This window comes from Nerophis ophidion, linkage group LG10 (assembly GCF_033978795.1).
Source record: "Nerophis ophidion isolate RoL-2023_Sa linkage group LG10, RoL_Noph_v1.0, whole genome shotgun sequence".
NCBI classification, from domain to species: domain Eukaryota; kingdom Metazoa; phylum Chordata; class Actinopteri; order Syngnathiformes; family Syngnathidae; genus Nerophis; species Nerophis ophidion.
In genome coordinates, this window is record NC_084620.1 from 35,870,060 (window position 1) to 35,893,856 (window position 23,797).

The following is a 23,797-nucleotide window of genomic DNA, read 5'->3' on the forward strand; positions in this document are numbered from 1 at the left end:
TATTCAATATCGTTGGTGTTTGAAAACATTGTTTAGTTGGTATCATCATCATTCATGTATACATCATTCCTTACAAGACATAACATTCATTATTATTGTTTACTTGTTTGTATGTATCATAACTCATGTAGATGTCATCCGTTACAAGAAATAACATTGTTTACTTGTTTGTTTGTATCATAATTCATGCATACATCATGTTCATTAAAATGACAACCTCCCGGCATGATGGGCTGATGCACCACTGTCCTCTTGGGGGCGACACAGAGCCGTATGTGTTACTTCATTTCTGTTAGTTTTTCGTGTTTTTGTATTTACTTCCTGTTCAGTGCTCTTATTTTCCTGTGACAACGTGTCACTTCATTTCTGTTAGTTTTTCGTGTTTTTGTATTTACTTCCTGTTCAGTGCTCTTATTTTGTTGTATTTCCTGTTTTTATTCACGGAGCACTGTTTTTCTCTTTTCGTTGATTGGCAGCGGTTCACACCTGCTGTCAATCACACTAGTGTGTATTTATGTTTCACTCGAGCACTCCTCAGTGCTCGATTGTAATATTATGTTGAGAACGTTTATCTGCACGACTGCTTTATGTTTGCTTTTGTTATTTTCTTATGTGTATTAAATTCCTCTTACCTTCACTCAACTCCCCTGGATTTTTGCATACTCGGGGACACACAACTGCAGTCATGCGACATCCCAACAGTATCATCGAGCCAGAAAGTGTCCTCGCGAGAATCCCTGTCGGCAATCCTCAGCCGACGTTCTGGACCACACAATTCCTGGAGGACTTGAAGGCCAGGTTTGTGTGGTCCCAGCCAACAGACGCGGACCTTCTCCCCGCGGCAACGCCACCGATTTCGGCTCTCCGACCGGCGCGTCCCCGCCGCCATCTTTCCTCTCGGCTCGACGGCTGGCTACGGCTCTCCGACCAGCACGTCCGCCACTTCCTGCATGCCTCGCGGCTCCCGCGGCAACGCTACCGGCTACGGCTCACCGACCGGCGCGTCCTCCGCCGCCATCCTTCCTCTCGGCAACGCTGCCGGCTACGGCTCACCGACCGGCGCGCCCGCCTCCTCCTTCATGTCTCGCGGCTCCTGCGACTCCGTCGCCGACTGCGGCTCTCCGACCGGCATGTCCACCGCCGCCATCCTTCCCGTCGTCTGCTGAGCTGCTTCTCCCTGCTCCTACGCAGCTTCCAGCGGCTGCTCCCCGGCTGCTCTTTCTGCCAGCTCCCGCTCTCTTTTTTGGATTGCCGAGAGCTCCAGTGGAGCCCACAGTGAGGTCGCTTTTGTCCTCCTGCTGAGTCCCCCTGGTTTTCGCACCGGGGGACTCCGACGAGCAGGCAAGTCTTCCCGCAAGTGTGGACGGCTTCTGGCAGCCGCCTAGTGGAGGGGGCCCCACAATACACCGCGGTGCAGCCAGGCACACACCGCTGTCATTTTCGCAAGAGTCTCCTTCCACGGAGACATCTACGTGCCTGGCGGGCTTTCGCACAGCCCCAACGCCGGCTCCACGCCTAGCCCCAACGCCGGCTCCACGCCAGGTTCCAACGCCGGCTCCACGCCGAGCTCCAACGCCGGCACTACGCACGGCTCCAACGCCGCCAAGAGCAGCACCACGCCGGGCTTCGTCACCGCCGGCATTCGCTACTCCTCGGCCGGCATTTGCTGCTCCTCGCCCGGCGTCATCTGCCGCTTTCACGCCGCCGATGAAATCCGCCGCTTTCACGCCGCCGATGACATCCGCCGCTTTCACGCCGCCGATGACATCCGCCGCTTTCACGCCGCCGATGACACCCGCCGCTTCCATGCCGCCGATGACATCTGCCACTTCCATGCCGTTGATGACGCCTGCCACTACTCGCGGCGGTGCAGCCGAGCACACGCCGCTGTCATCATCCACACCATCATCATTGTTGTCATCGTCGCCGCCTGCTCCAACGCCGGCATATGCTGCTCCTCGGCCAGCATTTGCTTCTCCTCGCTCGGCGTCTTCATCTGCCGTTTTCACGCCGCAGATGAAGCCAGCAGTTTTTACGCCGCCGGTGACGCCTGCGGTTTCCACGCCGCCGGTTACGTCTTCCGCTTCCCGGCCTGCTTCAACGTCGCCCGTTCCCTGGCCGCCCGCCTCGCCAGTTCCAGCGGCGCTCTACGCGCCGCCGCCACCTGACTTTCCCTCGCTGGCTGCGGGGACACGAGGTTTGGCGACCCTCCACCAAATCCTCCCTCCACCCTCCCTTACATTTTGGACTTTTTTCCATTTTTTTTTTCTTTCCCAGGGAACATCTGGTATCTGTTCCTTGAGGGGGAGGTCCTGTGACAATGTGTCACTTCATTTCTGTTAGTTTTTCGTGTTTTTGTATTTACTTCCTGTTCAGTGCTCTTATTTTGTTGTATTTCCTGTTTTTATTCACGGAGCACTGTTTTTCTCTTTTCGTTGATTGGCAGCGGTTCACACCTGCTGTCAATCACACTAGTGTCTATTTATGTTTCACTCAAGCACTCCTCAGTGATTGATGATAATATTATGTTGAGAACGTTTATCTGCACGACTGCTTTATGTTTGCTTTTGTTATTTTCTTATGTGTATTAAATTCCTCTTACCTTCACTCAACTCTCCTGGATTCTTGCATACTCGGGGACACACAACTGCAGCCATGCGACATCCCAACAGCTCTTGCATGACAACAACATAATGTAAGGGCTCGTGCGAAACCAACAGATTAAGTGTGTGTTTTTTTATGTTTAAGGTGTCATGATCCGTGGCCCGGATCATGTTTTTGTATTTTCTGTTAGTTTTGGACTCCTTTAGTTCCTGTTGGTGAACCTCCCTGAGTTTGTTTTGGTTGCCATGACTGCAAATTATGTTCACCTGTCTCTGATTAGTGTTCGGCTGCTCACCTGCTACCCGAGCACTAACCAGAGGCATTATTTAAGCCTGCTATTGCCGGTCAGTCGGCCTGGCGTCATTGTTTCATCCAATGCAACTGTTCTTTTAATGCTTTATACCATGCCAAGTAAGTTTTTGTTTATTCACGCTACCGTTAGCGAGTTTATTTTTCATGCTTTTAGTTTCATGTTTCATGTCCTTAGCTTTCACGTGCGTTAGGCACGGTCGTCTTTGGGTTGTTTTCTGTTTTTTGTACCCTTTTTGAGTTTTGGTAATTAAACATGTTCCTACCTTCTACCGTTGACCGGAAAAGTCGGTTTGCATCCTGGAAGAACAATCCTTGCAGCAATCCTTGTTTTCCATTTTATAATCAACCCATTTAGTCAGACTGCCGAGATATATGATGAACATTTCCAAGCATTTACAAGCACTTCACCAAAAATTCAAGCATTTTTCAAACCTTGAAAACAACATTAAAATCCAAGCATTTTCAAGGTTTTTAAGCACCAGTACGAACCCTGAAAATATATTTCCAAGTTGGCCTGAATGGTAAAATCATGGCATGATAACTTGATAATAAAGACAACTCCAGGTTGTTTTCTTTTTCCAAAAATAGAATGAGCACTTTCTGAAAACGTACAAATCACAAATAATCCTCTGGACAAAACACTTTAAGTTTGTTGAAAATTTTGAGGAAATCGGTACAGTTTGAAAAACACAATGAACTCAGACTCGGTCTCAGTGTATCTACAAAGCCAGGATTAAACTTTAAATCATAATCTTTCTGAGATTGAACAAAAAACACATGTAAACTCTTCTTGGTATTAAACATCTCCTTTGTCATATCCAGAAATGGAGGTAAAAAAATATTCAAAAGGGTTAAGTTTTATCGTTTTTGACAGAGACATTATGGGGGAGTAAGGGTGCCAAATAACAATGTGGGTCGACGGAGAGGAGCCGCAGCCACACTTTAATGTGTACCTCTTGCTAGTCCTAACCTAATTGCTATTATTAAATCCAGGGGACACGTTTAGAACAGCAGTTTTTTTTATATATATAAAACAAATGCAGCTCATTATAATACTTCACCTGGCCGGATCAAACCTGATTCGGCCAGCGGGCCATACGTTTGACAACACCTGATTTAGCGTGTTTGTCTTCCTGAATAAACAGAATATAGGCTGATGATCAGAGCACCCATATACTGAGAGAAGAAGATGTAAAAATTAACTGATCCGCGGCCACTGTTCAGTTTATATTTTGCACTTGTGAAATGTTTGTGCAAACGGGCACAGTCAGCAAACAAATGAGAAAGAAGGCCATTGCCCTGCAAAGAGACAATTGAGAGAGAATATTTTGTCTGTGAGCTTGTCCACATATTAGGACTGTCAAAAGACCTTACCTCGATTCAAACCTCCTGCTAAACTACCGGCCAGTGTTGCACCCCCCCTTTATCTCTAAAATCCTCGAAAAAATGGTTTCACAGCAGCTAAATGAACACTTCAATCAATCAATCAACCAATCAGTCAATGCTTATTTATATAGCCCTGAATCACAGGTGTCTCAAAGGGCTGCACAAGTCACAACGACATCCTTGGTTCAGAGCCCACATCAGGGCAAGGAAAAACTCACAACCCAGTGGGATGTCAATGTGAATGACTATGAGAACCCCGAGCCGGGATTGAACCCTGACTACTCAGGACCTTCGTATTGTGAGGCAGACGCACTAACCCCTCTTCCACCGTATACCGTATATATGTATATGTATATATATATATATATATATATATATATATATATATATATATATATATAGGTATATACAGTATATACAGTATAGGCGTAATATGATCAAACTTTCTTGTTCTTGTCAAACATCTAGCAGCCGCATTTTGTACCAACTGTAATCTTTTAATGCTAGATATAGGGACACTCGAAAATAATATGTTACAGTAATCGAAACAAGACGTAACGAACGCATGAATAACGATCTCAGCGTTTCTAGTGGACAAAATGAAACACATTTTAACGATATTAGGGAGATTAAAGAAGGCCGTTTTAGTGACATTCTTAATGTGTGACTCAAACGAGAGAGTTGGGTCGAAAATAATACCCAGATTCTTCGCCGAGTCGCCTTGTGTAATTGTTTGGTTGTCAAATGTTAAGGTGGTATTATTAAATAGGGGTCGATGTCTAGCAGGACCGATAATCAGCATTACCGTTTTCTTGGCGTTTTGTCGCAAAAAGTTAGTGTCTAACAATCTCTGTGAAACCTTTCAATCCGGTTTCAGTGTAAATAACTCTGAGACAGTCCTCGCAAAAGTGACTCATGATCTGTTGCTATCTGTGGATGCTGACAAATCATCTCTGTAGCTGCTACTTGATCTCGGCGCTGCTTTGGATACTGTTGATCACAACATTCCATTAGAATGTATCAAAACACAAATCAGTATGTAAGACTTAGCCTTTTCTTGGTTTAACTCCAATCTTACTGAGAGGAAGCAGTGCGTCTCCCATAACAACGTGACCTCAGAGTATGTAAAGGTAACGTGCAGAGTTCCAAAGGGTTCGGTTCTCGACCCTGCACTCTTTAACATCTACAGTATATGCTGACGTTTAGCGATATACCCAAATACGGTGTTGGCTTTTTTTTGATTGATTGAAACTTTTATTAGCAGATTGCACAGTTAAATACATATTCCGTACAATTGACCACTAAATGGTAACACCCGAATAAGTTTTTCAACTTGTTTAAATCGGGGTCCACATTAATCAGTTCATGGCTTTCACAGTTACGGCGATAAAACCCAACTCTACATGCCCCTAAAGCTGACCAGCATGCCAGATTGTAGTCATCTGGAGGCGTGTCTTAATGAAATTAAATAACGGATGTCTAGCAACTTTTTGCATCTTATTGCTAAGAAAACGGAAATGTTGATTATTGATACTGCTAGACATTGATAATTATTCAAGGATACCACCTTAAAATTTAACAATGAAACAATTACACAAAGCGATTCTGTGAAAAATCTGTGCGTTGTCGTCTACTCAGCTTTCTCGTTTGCATTGCACATTCACCCCGGATTTCCCTTAAATGCGGAAGGGTTGTGGATCAGCACACGCGTGCCGGCAGACTTTTTGTTTTCATTCTTTTAGTGTTATTCCCGCCTGCGGAATGTTACTGACATGTCGTTGCTGTTCCGCATTCCAGTGCTAAACACAAGCAAAGCTTTTACATTTTCTGGACGGCGCAACAAATCTGTTCAATTTAGATAAAATCTGATAGTGTTGTACAGGAAGTCATGCATGAACACAAAATAAAGTATCCGGTTTACTTTCAAAATAACATACTCTGTCTTCAAGGCGGATCTTATTTTCACTTTCAAAGGTCCTCATGGGCGGCAACAGACATGAAGTCAGCTTGTCAAAGATTTTCAGAATTAATTTCATCTTTTTGACACAAATAAATGAAGACATGCTGATTCTGGAAGTCCACAATGAAAGAATAATGTACAGTCAAATCATGGGCAGCAAAATGGGGATATGGGGTCCTTTAAAGTATATACTCTAGCCTTTAAGTAGACTTTTTTTCAGATCAGTTGACCTGCCCCCCTCTCCAGCCTGGAGAGGTTATCGGGTGGCTACGGATCCGTTTCCACAGAGGACACACTAGCTGTTCCAAGTCTGACCTGTCTACACGCAAGAATATCTTGCTGCTTATCTCCCAATGGACTTGACTCTGACATTATGAACCGTATCCACTCGACTTCCACTGCGTCCGGTCAAACAGGATGGGGGGTCTCCACATCTGTGGTCCCTCCCAAGGTTTTTCATTTTTCCCATTGGGTTGAGTTGCTTCTTGCCAGTATGTGGGATCAGATCCTAGGACGATGTTGTGGTTTGTGAAGCCCTTTGAGGCACTTGTGATTAAATTTGATTGATTGATTGAAATTCCCCCCAAAAATATTCAATGATTGTGTGACATTTCAAGTCAAAGTGGAAGTATATTATCATTATTGGATCAATACTGATATTCCTAGTATTGACCAGTCCTAATAGTTCCAAAAATGATTAAATATTGAACTGGATCGCAGCTGTTAACAAAACCTTTACTATTCCTGAAACAGACACGCCTGAAGGAGATTATAAGACTCTGTCCAGCTAATTAGAAATTCAAAGCAGATGAAAATGAAGCAGTTCGGACAGGATATTACTTATCTTGGAGTATTACACTGCTTGGTTCTCAACAGTCGAAAAGTTTAGTCTACCTTTAAACTCAACTGGAATGCAACTTTTACAAAGCAGACGTTAAAGCAGAATGCACAACAGTATGACTAATAATGACTAGAGATGTCCGAAATTATCGGACTGCCGATTTTATCAGCCGATAATTACTTTAAAATGTATTATCGGAAATTATCGGTATCGGTTTCAAAAAGTAATATTTATGACTTTTTAAAACGCCGCTGTACGGAGTGGTACATGGACATAGGGAAAAGTACAGAGCACAAATAAACCTTAAAGGCACTGTCTTGGCGTGCAGGCCCAATCACATAATATCTACGGCTTTTCACACATGCAAATTAGGTGGCCGTATAAACAACTTTAACACTGTTACAAATATGCACCACACTGTGAACCCACACCAAACAAGAATGACAAACACATTTCGGGAGAACATCCGCACCCTAACACAACATAAACACAACAGAACAAATACTCAGAACCCCTTGCATCACTAACTCTTCTGGGACGCTACAATATACAACCGCTGCAACCCCCCCCCCCCTCCCCCCCCAACCCTGCCCTCCTCATGGTCTCTCAGGGAGAGCATGTCCCATATTCCAAGCTGCTGTTTTGAGGGATTTCAAAAAAGTAATGCACTTTGTAACTTCAATCATAAATATGGCAGTGCCATGTTGGGATTATTTTCCACAACTTGAGTTGATTTATTTTGGAAAAAGAATCTGGGTATTATCTTCGACCCAACTCTCTCCTTTGAGCCACACATTAAAAGCGTTACTAAAACGGCCTTCTTTCATCGCCGTAATATCGCTAAAATTCGCTCCATTCTGTCCACTAAAGATGCTGAGATCATTATCCATGCGTTTGTTACGTCTCGCCTCGATTACTGTAATGTATTATTTTCGGGTCTCCCCATGTCTAGCATTAAAAGATTACAGTTGGTACAAAATGCGGCTGCTAGACTTTTGACAAGAACAAAAAAGTTTGATCATATTACGCCTACACTGGCTCACCTGCACTGGCTTCCTGGTCACGTAAGATGTGACTTTAAGGTTTTACTATTTACGTATAAAATACTACACGGTCTAGCTCTAGCCTATCTTGCCGATTGCATTGTACCATATGTCCCGGCAAGAAATCGGTGTTCAAAGGACTCCGGCTTATTAGTGATTCCCAAAGCCCAAAAAAAGTCTGCGGGCTATAGAGCGTTTTCATTTCGGGCTCCAGTACTCTGGAATGCCCTCCCGGTAACAGTTCGAGATGCCACCTCAGTAGAAGCATTTAAGTCTCACCTTTAAACTCATTTGTATACTCCAGCCTTTAAATAGACTCCCTTTATAGACCAGTTGATCTGCCGTTTCTTTTCTTTTTCTCCTATGTCCCACTCTCCCTTGTGGAGGGGTCTGGTCCAATCCGATGGCCATGGATGACGTACTGGCTGTCCAGAGTCGGGACCCAGGATGGACCGCTCGTCCAGAGTCGGGACCCAGGATGGACCGCTTGCCTGTGTATCGGCTTGGGACATCCTTGCGCTGCTGATCCGCCTCCGCTTGGGATGGTTTCCGGCTGTGAACGGGACTCTCGCTGCTGCTTTGGATCCGCTTTGGACTGGACTCTCGCGGCTGTGTTGGATCCATTATGGATTGAACTTTCACAGTATCATGTTAGACCCGCTCGACATCCATTGCTTTCGTCCTCTCCAAGGTTCTCATAGTCATCGTTGTCACCGACGTCCCACTGGGTGTGAGTTTTCCTTGCCCTTATGTGGGCCTACCGAGGATGTCGTAGTGGTTTGTGTTGTGGTTTGTGCAGCCCTTTGAGACAGTAGTGATTTAAGGCTATATAAGTAAATATTGATTGATTGATTGATTGTTACATTGTTTAATGCATCCAGCGGGGCATCAAAAAAAAATTAGGCATAATAATGTGTTAATTCCACGACTGTATATATCGACATCGGTTGATATCGGAATCGGTAATTAAGAATTGGACAATATCGGATATCGGCAAAAAAGCTATTATCGGACATCTCTATTAATGACTCTAACTAAACAAAACGCTAAACAACACCATATGCTTTTTTTTTTGCTGCCTGCGAAACCAACTGTACTCCACTGTGAGCCTGTGTCGCCTTAATGCTTGGATTATTCTTCTGGCCCTAACCTTTCCCGCTTGTAGCGGGAAGAGCAATTTGCCTAATTCTGTCGCCGCCATGGGTGGCTCTCAACCCAATGACACCTCCCGTTGTGTGCCCCGGCATCAGAGGCCAGCGCTTACCCCCAGGTGGTGAGCAGGATGCCGGGGGGAAAAAAACTCTTGCTCACACCTGCAACAGACAGCAGTCTGAGTAGTCATGTGCTGATTAAGGGAGAACTTTGACTCTCAGTTGACAAACCACTAGGGAAAGTGGGTTAGCTGGGGTAGGCGATGAGGGAACCAAAATCCAAGAGTCTTTTTTGGAGTCGTGTCTTGTTATGCTGACAGGAACAACAAAGTCATGCCACTGCAATGCTTACTTTGCATTTGCATGACATATTCCTGCCTTCTAGACTTGTCCCGAAGCCATACTATTTTAAATGAAATGTTTGATGATTTGTGGAGGATTGATGATTTAAGCCTTTTTGCACAAGGTTTGCTCTTGTTAACTCAGCAAATTAATCCCCAATCCCGGTGAGAATAAGCTCTGCCTGCTTATACATGCAGACTGTCTTTTATGCACTTTTAAAGGGAATCTCCTCCAGATGAAATCCCTAATGAGCCTCAGAGGAAGTCATCATTAAAAGGCCCTGGGGCGAAAACGTTCAGACAGACTGGGCCACACCTTTCTTTATGAATGACCGAGGAAGGAAAATCAGTGATTTCCAGGTAGATATCAACATATTGATTGATTTATATATATTTATTTCAAATATGCAAAAAAGACAAGCGCAAACCTGATCCAATACAGAGTTATAGCCTTAACAGCCATTATATATTTTTTTTACATATTTGAAAAGGAGTGAGAAGATGTCAAAAACTGAAATTAAAAATGAGCTCAAGTGGATCTCAACAACAAGGGGCATTACTATAGAAATGAAACTTGCATATCAGGACATATTGTCAAGACTTGGACTATGGTGTGGATTGTTTTCTCGTGGTGCAAAGCGATTGAAGCGGACACGGCGTGATGGTAAAGACATATTTCAAATTTACTATAAAAAGAAACAAACAAAAAAACTTGGCTATGAAAACATAAACGTGCACTAAGGCAAAACTCTAGATATAAAACAAAAACTTGCACTATGGCATGAATAACGAAAAACTTGCTTGGAACGAGAAAGGAACATGGATCATCAGCATGGATAACGAGAGTCTTTCAAGGTTAAGTAGAAGGTGATAGAGGGTGATGTCGCCAGGCTGGCTGCCTGGCAACTGCAGCTGAGATAGGCTCCAGCACCCCACGCGACCCCGACAGGGACAAGCGGTAGAGAATGGATTGATGGATCATGCTTTGCGTCACAATTTCAGAGGACACTTTGGAATTTGCAGCCCCAGACCATGATGCTGCCAGTAGGCAAAACACACTTGCATTGCTTCTCACTTGTTTTAACAGCTATTTAGACACTAAAAGGTGTATGTGGAACCTCGATTTACGAACCCCTCATTATATGAACTTCCCTAATTACGAAACCACAGACCAAATATAAATATTCTTTGCTGTACAAACCTTGCATCAGTGTACAAATCCTTCATCCAGCCATTATGGGCCAGGCAGCACATCCATTGTAAAAGGCCTAATTTATCTCCGTGCTCATTCAGTCAACATAGGAGTGCTGTCGTTAGCTGCTGTGTTAATTGCTAGTTTGTGTGCATTTAAGTGTTTTTTAGTCCTTTTACAGCTGGTTTTATTTGTATTTTTGCTAGCTTTATAAGAGTCCCGGGAAAGTGGTTTAAAACATTCAGGAAGTATCAACAGTGTTCTCCACACTGCCTTGGCTGCACGACAAGAAGATTAACCATCGAGGTAAAGTGGATTTGATCTTTTTTTTCTAATCATTGTTGGGACCTGGCTGGTAAAGTAAAGGAGTTGTATTATTATATTTTTGAGTGCACCACAGGGCTAGTGACACAACTCGACTGTGTGTGTGTAACTAGTCAAAGCAGCTCGCAATGAGAACAGTTAAGCAGATTTTGTTTTGGCTTTATTGAACACATTTGATCCATTATCCCCTTGTTATGTTCATGTAATATAAAGTTCAGCACTTTATTTTGTGTACAAAGTGATGGTAAATGTTTTTTTAAAGGAACTCAAAGTGCTTTGATGCTAATTCCACATTTCACACATTCACACACTGATGGCGGGAGCTGCCATGCCATGCCAGGACCCATCGGGCGCAAAGGTGAAGTGTATTGCTCAAGGACAAAACGGACGTGACTAGGATGGTAGAAGGTGGTGATTGAACCAGTAACCCTCAGATTGCTGGCACGGCCACTCTCCCAACTTCGCCACGCCATCCCCAAAGTGTACAAATGTTTACTAAAATATGGACTTTTGAAAAGGCTAGAACCCCTTCCTATTTGCATTGTTTCATATGGAGAAATGTGCTTCAAAAGACAATTTTTTTATTAAAAAAAAACCCTTTCAAGACTCAATTAAATTGCGTGTTGTGTCACCGTTGCAGGGTCAATTCATTTTTCAATACAAGCTGAACGGTTAGGGTCTGATCTACTAATATTCAAGTACCTTACCTCTAAAATTGTGTGTACTAGCATTGGGCATGTTGCACGTGATCTCAGACTGTGTGTACAATTGATAACCGCTGCATGAGGATTTTGGGTGTAAGAGGTGGCTTCCACCATGGAGACACTCATTATTACACATTTTTGTTATTGTGCTCCTACCTCAAAACATGAAGCAGACATGTACCACTTTCCTGGGCATTTTAAAAGCAGTCGTGCAATTCGATCTGCAAAAGGAACCCATTTTGTCAACGCGCTGTCAACGGAAGATGCTGGCAGTTACTGGGAGTGTGCACTGGAATGTTCCAGACGCAATAAAATGCATATTGCAAGAAGTTTTTTCCACATAATAAATAATCTAAAGTTATTAAAAAAAAAACACCAACGGACACCAAATTGCATTCATTGACTTAGTCCATTAAGTCATCCAGCAGCTATAAAATTATATTGCTGAAGAGACGTATGTCTATTTTTGACGAATCATATAAGTTAACATGTACAGTATATACCATGGGTGTCAAACTCTGGCCCGCGGGCCAAATTTGGCCCTCCCTGTAATTTCATTTGGCCTTGAGGCAATGTCAAATTAACATTAGAGCTGGGCCGCCGGTGTTATACGGTTTCGCTGTAACACCGCATTTACCGCTAAAACTCATACTTGTCAACCCTCCCAATTTTCCCAGGAGACTCCCGCTGTTCAGTGCCCCTCCCGAAAATCTCCCGGGGCAACCATTCTCCCGAATTTCTCCCAATTTCCACCCGGACAACAATATTGGGGGCGTGCCTTAAAGGCACTGCCTTTAGCGTTCTCTGCAACCTGTGGTAACGTCTGCTTTTCCTCCATTCAAACAGCGTGCCGGCCCAGTCACATAATATATGCGGCTTTAGCACACACACAAGTGAATGCAAGGCATAATTGATCAACAGCCATACAGGGCACACTGAGGGTGGCCGAATTAACAATGCCAACACTGTTACAAATATGCGCCACACTGTGAACCCACACCAAATAATAATGCCAAACACATTTCGGGAGAACACCCGCACCGTAACGCAACTGAAGAAATACCCAGAACCCCTTGCAGCACTAACTTCTCCAGGACGCTACAATATACCCCACCCCCCCACCCCCCTGGCCCGTAGCTTTGTTCAGTTTAAAATGTTGGCCCACTCTGTATTTGAGTTTGATACCCTTGGTATATATGTACAACGGAGCTACATTGTGATTTCCTCCTTTCTCACAGCCAATTATGTGCAAATGCTAGTTTGCATGTCTTCTCAAGTTATATTAAATAAAGACACTAAAAAGTATAGTTTCAGTCTTGATAAATGACACTGTCTGCTAAATATTTATATTTGCATTTTGTCTTCTCGGTAATGTGGGCTGTCTGATATTAGCATATATTCCGCATACTTTATTCTTTGAGAATGAATAATTTTCAATGCATACAACTTGGCCTTTGAAAAACAAGCTGCGAACTATGCACATATGTTTTGTATTGATAATCTTTAGTATGTGGTCGCCACTGTCAAAAGAAGGAAATTGGGTATGTTTCAAGATAATTCAACATTCATAAGTAAAATGCTGACCTCCCATTCAATTCAAATCTTCCTGTTTTGCTCGGATGACAATAGACATCTTTTCCCCTTTAGAAAGTTACAAATACACACTAATGACTATTTGTGTCCTTTGCTGTGTTTGTGTGAGCTTTTAATCACTATATTCTGCTTTCCATGGAGGGGGCCCATGCTGGGATTCATTAGGGAGTAACCTCCTACCTCTAAAGCAAATGGGCCCTTGGATGCTACCCGGAGATTGCTGGAAAGATCTGTTGATTGTGCCTTATTACTATAATGGGGTTAATTGGGACCATGAGTTGTTTAGCAGGATTTGATGGAACATTCTAGAATTTTTCTGTTTTAGAAAACAGAAAATGCACAGCAAAATAAAGAACAATTGGGCGAACACTAGAGTTATCGTCTGTGACCTAACAGTAACAAAATGCTTAAAAAAATTGGATTCAAATACAGAAAAACTAAAACAAAAGCCATCATTAACATCTAAAATGAAAAACAGAACCTTACATTGGGCTGAGGAAAAGCAATTGTGGACTATAAATGACAGTCGTACTCAGTGGTGAATCGCAAATTTACATTAAGAAAGGTTCCAATGAAATTTATGAAGACGACTGCCTGAAGAAAACATCCAAATAGCCACAATCATTGATGATATGAGGCTGCATGTCAGGTGATGACACTGGGGAGATGGCTGTCATTACATATTCAATAAATGCACATTGACATTTTGGACACTGTTCCTATTCCATCAATCTAAATCATGTTTGGAGATGATGACAACATCATTTTCAAGATGATAATGCATCTTCCTGTAGCGCAAAAACTGAACATTTTCTTAGGAGAAAGATACATACAGTTAATATTATTGCCTCCAAATAGTCCCGGAAATGGAAGAAAATGCTCCTCGACAAGATTCCGACCTGCGAAGCTGAGCTAACAACAGCAATCAAAAAAAGTTGGAGTTAGACTGATAAAGAAACCTGTTTGTCAATCATTAAGTCCAGGCCTTAGAGATTGCAAACTGTTATAAAATCCAGAGGCGGTGCAATGTAAATAAGTTGTAAACAGGATGCAGTGCGTCTCCCAAAACAATGTGACCTTGGAGTATGTGAAGGTATTATGCGAACTTCCATAGGGTTCAGTATTTGCCCCTACACTCTTAAGCAAGTACATGCTACCGCTAGGTGACATCATACGCAAATATGGTGTTAGCTTTCACTGTTATTCCAGTACTCTGTATTTGTAGAGTAAGTCTCACCTTAAAACTCATTTGTATACTCTAGCCTTTAAATAGACTCCCTTTCTAGACCAGTTGATCTGCCGTTTCTTTTCTTTTTCTCCTATGTCCCACTCTCCCTCGTGGAGGGGGTCCGGTCCGATCCGATGGCCATGGATGACGTACTGGCTGTCTAGAGTCGGGACCCAGGATGGACCGCTTGCCTGTGTATCGGCTTGGGACATCCCTGAGCTGCTGATCCGCCTCCGCTTGGGACGGTTTCCTGCTGGCTCCGCTGTGAACGGGACTCTCGCTGCTGTGTTGGATCCGCTTTGGACTGGACTCTCGCGGCTGTGTTGGATCCACTATGGATTGAACTTTCACAGTATTTTGTTAGACCCGCTCGACATTCATTGCTTTCGTCCTTTCCAAGGTTCTCATAGTCATCATTGTCACAGACGTCCCAATGGGTGTGAGTTTTCTTTGCCCTTATGTGGGCCTGCTGAGGATGTTGTAGTGGTTTGTGTTGTGGTTTGTGCAGCCCTTTGAGACACTAGTGATTTAGGGCTATATAAGTAAACATTGATTGATTGATTGATTATGCTGATGACACCCGAGTCTACATGCCCCTAAAGCTGACCAACACGCCAGATTGTAGTCAGCTGGAGGCTTGTCTAAATTAACTAAAATAATGGATGTTCACTAATTTTTTTAAACTCAACACTAAGAAAACGGAAATGCTGATGATTGGTACTGCTAGACACTGGCCCCGATTGAATGATACAACCTTAACATTTGACAACCAAACAATTACACAAAGCAACTTGGTAAAGAATCTGGGTACTATCTTCCACCCAACTCTCTTGTTTGAGTCACACATTAAGAGTGTTACTAAAACGGTCTTCTTTCATCTCCATAATAATGCTAAAATTTGTCCCATTTTGTCCACCACTGGCGCTGAGATTATTATTGATGCGTTCGTTTCGTCTCGTCACGATTACTGAAAGGTATTATTTCCTGGTCTCTTTATGTCTAGAATTAAAAGATTACATTTGGTACAAAATGTGGCTGCCAGAGTTTTGATTAGAACAAGAAAGATTAATCATATTACGCCTATGCTGTATATAACTTTATATACAAAAACATATACCTGCATATTTACCTATACTGGCTCCCCTGCACTGGGTTCCTGTGCACGTAAGATGCAACTTTAAGGTTTTACTACTTAGGCATGAAATACTTAACGGTCTAGCTCCTTCCTATCTTGCTGATTGTATTGTACCAAATGCCCTGTCCAGAAATCTGCATTCAAAGAACTTCTGCTTATTAGTGTTTCACAAAGGCCAAAAAGAGCCTGCAGGCTTTACAACGATTTCTATTCGGGCTCCAGAACTCTGGAATGCCCTACCAGTAACAGTTACAGATGCTAGCTCAGTAGAAGCATTTAACTCCCAATCTTAAAACCATTTGTATACTCTAGCCTTTAAATAGACCCCCTTTATAGACCAGTTGATCTGCTGTCTCTTTTTTCTGCTCTGCCCCCCTCTCCTGCGTGGAGAGGTTATCAGGTGACCGCTGATGATGAGCTAGCTGTTCAAAGTCAGGACCCAGGATGGACCACTCCTATTTGCATCAGTTGAGGACGTCTCTGCACTGCTGATTCGTTTCCATTCAAGATGATCCCCTGCTGGTCTCCCAATGGACTGGACTTTCACATGAAGTCAGAACCCGGGGTGCATCAGTCGGTGACGTCTCTGCGCCCCCACGTGTCTACATGCAAGAGGATCCCCTGCTGACCACACTATGGACTGTACTCTCACATTATTACCTGTATCCACTCGGCATCCATTGCACCGGTCACCCTGGTGGGGATTTCCACATCTGCGGTTCCTTCCAAGATTTCTCGTTGTTCCCGTTGGGTTGAGATTTTTTTTGCCCTGATGTGGGATCTGATGTAATTGTGGCTTGTGCAGCCCTTTGAGACATTTGTGATTAAGGGCTGTATAAAAAACCTTTCATTGATTGATTGATACTAGTGGTGTGTTGGAGTGTTTTGGTGTTATTCATGATTGCATAATGTCCTCTCATAATTGAGTGATTCCATATCTGCAGTTTATTGTACAAACCCCGTTTCCATATGAATTGGGAAATTGTGTTAGATGTAAATATAAATGGAATACAATGATTTGCAAATCCTTTTCAACCCATATTCAATTGAAACGACTACAAAGACAAGATATTTGATTTTCAAACTCATAAACTTTCTTTTTTTTGGAAAATAACAATCAACTTAGAATTTCATGGCTGCAACACGTGCCAAGGTAGTTGGGAAAGGGCATATTCACCACTGTGTTACATCAGCTTTTCTTTTAACAACACTCGAAAAACGTTTGGGAACTGAGGAAACAAATTATTGAAGCTTTGAAAGTGGAATTCTTTCCCATTCTTGTTTTAATGTAGAGCTTCAGTCGTTCAAGAGTCCAGGGTCTCCACTGTCGTATTTTACGCTTCATAATGCACCACACATTTTCTATCGGAGACAGGTCTGGACTGCAGGCGGGCCAAGAAATTACCCGCACTTTTTTTTTAACAAAGTCACGCTGTTGTAACAGGTGCTGAATGTGGCTTGGCATTGTCTTGCTGAAATAAGGAGGGGCGTCCATGAAAAAGCCGGCGCTTAGATGGCAGCATATGTTGTTCCAAAACATGTATGTACCTTTCAGCATTAATGGTGCTTTCACAGATGTGTAAGTTACCCATGTCTTGGGCACTAATGCACCCCCATACCATCACAGATTCTGGCTTTTGAACTTTGCGTCGATAACAGTCTGGATGGTTCGCTTCCCCTTTGGTTCGGATGACACGATGTCAAATATTTAAAAAAAAAAATTGAAATGTGGACTCGTCAGACCACAGAACACTTTTCCACTTCGCATCAGTCCATTTTAGACGATCTCAGGCCTACAGAAGCTGGCGGCGTTTCTGGATGTTGTTGTTAAATGGCTTTCGCTTTGCATAGTAGAGCTTTAACTTGCACTTACAGATGTAGCAACAAACTGTATTTAGTGACAGTGGTTTTCTGAAGTGTTCCTGAGCCCATGTGGTGATATCCTTTAGAGGTTGATGTCGGTTTTTAATACAGTGCCATCTGAGGGATCGACAGTCACGGTCATTCAATGTTGGTTTCCGGCCATGCTGCTTTCTTGGAGTGATTTCTCCAGATTCTCTGAACCATTTGATGATATTATGGACCATAGATGTTTAAATGCCTAAATTTCTTGCAATTGCACTTCGGGAAACGTTCTTAAACTGTTTGACTATTTGCTCATGCAGTTGTGGACAAAGGGGTGTACCTCGCCCCATTCCTTCTTGTGAAAGACTGAGCATTTTTTTGGGAAGCTGTTTTTATACCCAATCATGGCATCCACCTGCTCCCAATTAGCCTGCACACCTATGGGATGTTCCAAATAAGTGTTTGATGAGCATTCTTCAACGATATCAATATTTATTGCCACCTTTCCAAACTTCTCTGTCACGTGTTGCTGCCATTAAATTCTAAAATTAATGATTATTTGCACAAAAAAAATGTTAATCATTTTGAACATCAAATATCTTGTCTTTTTAATGCATTCAATTAATTATGGGTTGAAAATAATTTGCAAATCACTGTATTCCATTTATATTTACATCTAACACAATTTTCCAACTCATATGGAAACGGGGTTTGTAGTTCAGGGTTTCTTTAAGCCCGAAAGTTGCCTTTGAAATGACATTTTTGTCATATTTTTTTTTTTACAATATTTAACCCCTGAATATGCATTGTCCAAGACTGGTGATTTCACACTGTATAACATCACTGTTCGAAATAGTAGCGTGAGCCCTCTTAGTGTTTGAAATGAGTAAGTTTCAACTTTCTTTGATTTATGCCGAGCAACAATCTGGATTGAAAAGGCCTCTGCTGTGCAATGCATTTTTGTTGTATTACCATATTCGCATTGAGAAAACATTTGCACTTAACGAAATGGCTTGTGCCTAAAACAAAGCCTTGTTTTAATTATTCTCAAAGCGGAAGGCATTCTTCACCTCAGTTGTTTAAAATTCAGAATTTTTTTGGGTTACGCACCATGAGGCGAGCTTGCAGGGAAAGCATAATTACCAACGCTAGTCAAGCCTAACAAAACAGTGCTTAGGGCCTGTATGACTTGCTGCAGAGCAGCCCTTTTGTCACTTCCATTATTCACTGCTTGAGCAAAATTTCAGGAGTGACTTTGAGATAATGGTGGCACATAATGATAGGCAAGTGCAATAGAAAGACAAAACAGAGCCTGCGATGAACGATTTGTGTGCACAGCTCTACAGGATCGCATTGGCAATAACACCTCGACTTATTTTCCTGCAATTAACGAGACTCTGTCAAGCATGTCAAAATCGTTATGACTTAAATATAGCTTGAGTATGGAGTGGCCATCCATCTTGGGGTGTGTTTTCTTACACTCTCCATAGAATAGACCATTTATTTTGTCATGGACAGTGAGACCTGTAGAGGTGAAATTCAACCTAAATACATAGTTCTGGGGCATTCATCTTTAAATCATTCATTTAATCCGCAGGGTGTAATTTTGATTGACAAAAGGTAATAGTAGAATAACATTCTAATTAGCACAATTAATATGAATTAACAGCTCCAAATGAAATAATAAACCTTCAGTCTGGATGACCAAATTAACACACATTTATGATATGGCTAGAGTAGTGTGTCCTTTGAGAGAACAGACAATGTGACTTTACAATCCACAAGAGGCCAGAAACGCATTGGATAAAAATAATAACATTTCCTATATTAGGTAAATATTAGAGATGTCCGATAATGGCTTATTTGCCGATATCCGATATTCCGATATTGTCCAACTCTTGTTTACCGATTCCGATATCAACCGATACCGATACATACAGTCCTGGAATTAGCACATCATTATGCCTAATTTTGATGAGATGCCTCGCTGGATGTATAAAAAATTTAACAAGGTTTTGCCATATTTATTATTGAAGTCACAAAGTGCATTATTTTTTTCAGCATGCCTCAAAACAGCATCTTGGAATTTGGGACATGCTCTCCCTGAGAGAGCATGAAGAGGTTGAGGTGGGCGGGGTTGAGGGTGGGGTGGGGGTGAGGGGGGTATGAGTTGGAGGAGGTAGGGGTAGCGGGGGTGTATATTGTCGCGTCCCGGAAGAATTAGTGCTGCAAGGGGTTCTGGGTATTTGTTCGGTTGTGTTCATGTTGTGTTACGGTGCGGATGTTCTCCCAAAATGTGTTTGTCATTCTTGTTTGGTGTTGGTTCACATTGTGGCGCATATTTGTAACAGTGTTAAAGTTGTTTCTACGGCCACCTTCAGTGTGACCCGTATGGCTGTTGATCAAGTATGCCTTGCATTTGCTTGTGTGTCTGAAAAGTTTTTCTCCCTGCGTCCGTGTACACAGCGGCGTTTTAAAAAGTAATGAATTTTTACTTCATGAAACCGATCCTATAATTCCTGATATTACATTTTTTTGCATATATTGGCCAATAAAATCAGTGGACATCTCTAGTAAATATTGTGTGTGCATTAAGAAAATATTTATTGCATTTTTTTAATTACAGTTAAATTACAGAATTGATCAAAAAACACTGTACTGATATCCACAAAACTACTCCGAAAATGGACTAATCCAATTGACAAATAGTATCCACTTGAAAGGTGCTTATTCAATAAGGACTGTTTGGCTTTTTCAGATCCATACACAACTGCAGAACAAGATTTATCTAAAATTCACAAATAAAATGCAATTCAAACAGAGGGACACATTGACGAGTAAATTGAAGAAGAGTGAGCCTAAAGCTGCAGATCAACACTAGTTGCCATTACTAAACACTCACTTTGGCATTTTATCGCAGTTGAGAAACGTTCATTGTGACGGTTGCACCCCGAAATGTGTTTCAATGCCAGAAAAAACAGTAATTCAGCAGGCCAAATGGTGACCTTATTAGGTAAGGAACAACAACTAGCACTTTGTTAGACTTCGTCAAGACGTTGATAATATGTATCATGCCATTTGGCAGACATCTTAATTATAAGATGGTCCTTGACACGTGGCGTCACAGTGTGCCTTGGGATGTGAGTGGGCAGTGAGGAAACAGGTTATAACTGTAATCCAAACTGCCACCTTCACTGTCAAATGAGCTTGAGCAGTGAACACATCTCTTGCACACTGCACACAATGCTGCAGATGCTGGTAAAGGCAGTACAAATATAGCTTTGAAGCTTGTATTGTCATTGGGTAAAGCTATTGTACATTGAACATGCAGTACATTTAATACTGAGAGAGTCAAGAGTCCATCAGTTACTTCACCATTTGTGGTTGCAGTGTTATGGTTTTTATTTGGCAACTACCATATTTTCTCTAGAGAGCTTTGGGATATAAGCCGCAGCCACTACATTTTAGGAGGAAATTATTTTTCCCCATATATTTAGCCGTGGATGTATACGTTGTAAAATTAGTTATTTATAGATCAATATTTTTCAAATGATTATTTACATACAATAACACGGCAGTAAAATCAAACAAAACAGAAGTCATCGTCATAGCTCTCCAACAGCTAAACAGACGCAATTATTCCACACTGACGTCAATAAAATATATATATATATATATATATATATATATATATATATACATTATAGACGTCTATAATATATATATATATATATATATATATATATATCGCTGTTACTATGGTCATGTAAGTCACAGCAGCTCAGACGGGGCACCAAGCAGTGTGGGTGGGGCGCGTTTCCACAGAGCGTCCAGCCTGAAAAGCGGGTGCCAGGGACAGACGCGGAAGCAGATTTTTACAACAAAGTTCTAAAGCTTAGTGATGTATCAGATGTATCAGATTGTAGGTATTTTTTCTTTTACCCTTTGCGTTCATAATTCGCTGTTTGTTGCATTTTATTGTGTTTCGCTTGTTTGTAAAATATGTGGATCAAAAGGGGGTGTGACGTTCATATGTTGTCAATATTCAGTGTTTTATCGTTCATAGTTAATATTGTAAATCCCACAACGTTTGTACATGCTGGGTGTCTCATTCAGTAAAAAAATGTAAAATTCTATTCTGTATTTTTATGGAAGTCTCTCATAACGTTTTTAGCATTCAATCAGACATTGTTGTGAGGTTTTGTATTTGAGTTCTTAAAAATAGATATACCGGCCCCCAGACACATTTGTTTAGCTCGGTTGGTAGAATGGCCGTGCCAGCAACTTGATGGTTCCCGGTTCAATCCCTGCTTCCGCCAACCTAATCACTGCCGGTGTGTCCTTGGGCAAGACACTTTACCCACCTGCTCCCAGTGCCACCCACACTGCTTTAAATGTAACTTAGATATTGGGTTTCACTATGTAAAGCGCTTTGAGTCACTACAGAAAAATAGCTATATAAATACAATTCACTTCACTTCACTTTGGCAAAGTCATGCGCCTAATGTAATGAATAATTGTGACCATTAGATGTCGCCAATAAAACAAATTACCACTCCACTTTAATTTTTAATTAAAAAGAGCATAAGTCCATTCTACCTAATTGTTTGTTTGTTCTTTGTTTGAGTCATTTCACATTATCAAGACTTTTATTACATTCCACACTACTAAATGTTGAAAGTATGGATGATTCGAGCTGATATTGGTGGCCGAAGAGGCAACGTGGGTCATCCCTCCAATGGGCTCACCACTCATAGGAGGGGCCATAGAGGTCGGGTGCATTGTGAGCTGGGCGACAGCCGAAGGCAGGGCACTTGGCGGTCCGATCCTCGGCTACAGAAGCTAGCTCTTGGGACGTGGAACATCACCTCACTGGGGGGGAAAGAGCCTGAGCTAGTGCGCGACGTAGAGAAGTTCCGGCTGGATATAGTCGGACTCACCTCGACGCACACCAAGGGCTCTGGAACCAGTTCTCTCGAGAGGGACTGGACTCTCTTCCACTCTGGCGTTGCCGGTAGTGAGAGGCGACGGGCTGGGGTGGCAATTCTTGTTGCCCCCCGGCTCACAGCCTGCACGTTGGAGTTCAACCCAGTGGACGAGAGGGTAGCTTCCCTTCGCCTTCGGGTGGGGGGACGAGTCCAGACTGTTGTTTGTGCTTACGCACCAAACAGCAGTTCAGAGTACCCACCCTTTTTGGGTACACTCGAGGGAGTAGTGGAAAGTGCTCCCCCGGGTGATTCCCTTGTCCTACTGGGGGACTTCAACGCTCATGTTGGCAACGACAGTGAAACCTGGAGAGGCGTGATTGAGAAGAATGGTCGCCCGGATCTGAACCCGAGTGGTGTTTTGTAATTGGACTTTTGTGCTCGTCACGGATTGTCCATAACGAACACCATGTTCAAACATAAGGGTGTCCATATGTGCACTTGGCACCAGGACACCCTAGGCCGCTGTTCCATGATCGACTTTGTAGTTGTGGATTTGCGGCCTCATGTTTTGGACACTCGGGTGAAGAGAGGGGCGGAGCTTTCTACCGATCACCACCTGGTGGTGAGTTGGCCGCGATGGTGGGGGAGGATGCCGGACAGACCTGGCAGGCCCAAGCGCATTGTGAGGGTCTGCTGGGAACGTCTGGCAGAGTCTCCTGTCAGAGAGAGTTTCAATTCACGTATGATTGAAAGCTAACACATTATGACCGCGTTAAAAAACAGAATGGAATTTAGGTTTTTTTTACTGAATGAGACACCCAGAATGTACATGAAAATAAAGAATATTAACTATGATAAAATATTAACTATGAATGATAAGACACTGAATATTGACAACATATGAACTTCACTCCCCCTCTCAATCGACATATTTTATGATCAGGCAAAACAAAAATGCAACAAACACAGCGAAATATGAACGCGAAGGGTAAAATAAAAAAATCCCACCTACAATTTGATACATCACTAAGCTTTAGAACTCTGTCGTAAAAATCCCCTTCCGCGTCTGTCCCCGACACCTGCATTTTAGGCTCTGAAAAGACTCTGTGGAAACGCAACCCACCCACACTAATTGGTGCCTCATCTGAGCTGCTCTGACTTAGATTACCATAGTAACTAAATAGATTACCGTAGTATTTGATTAGATTAC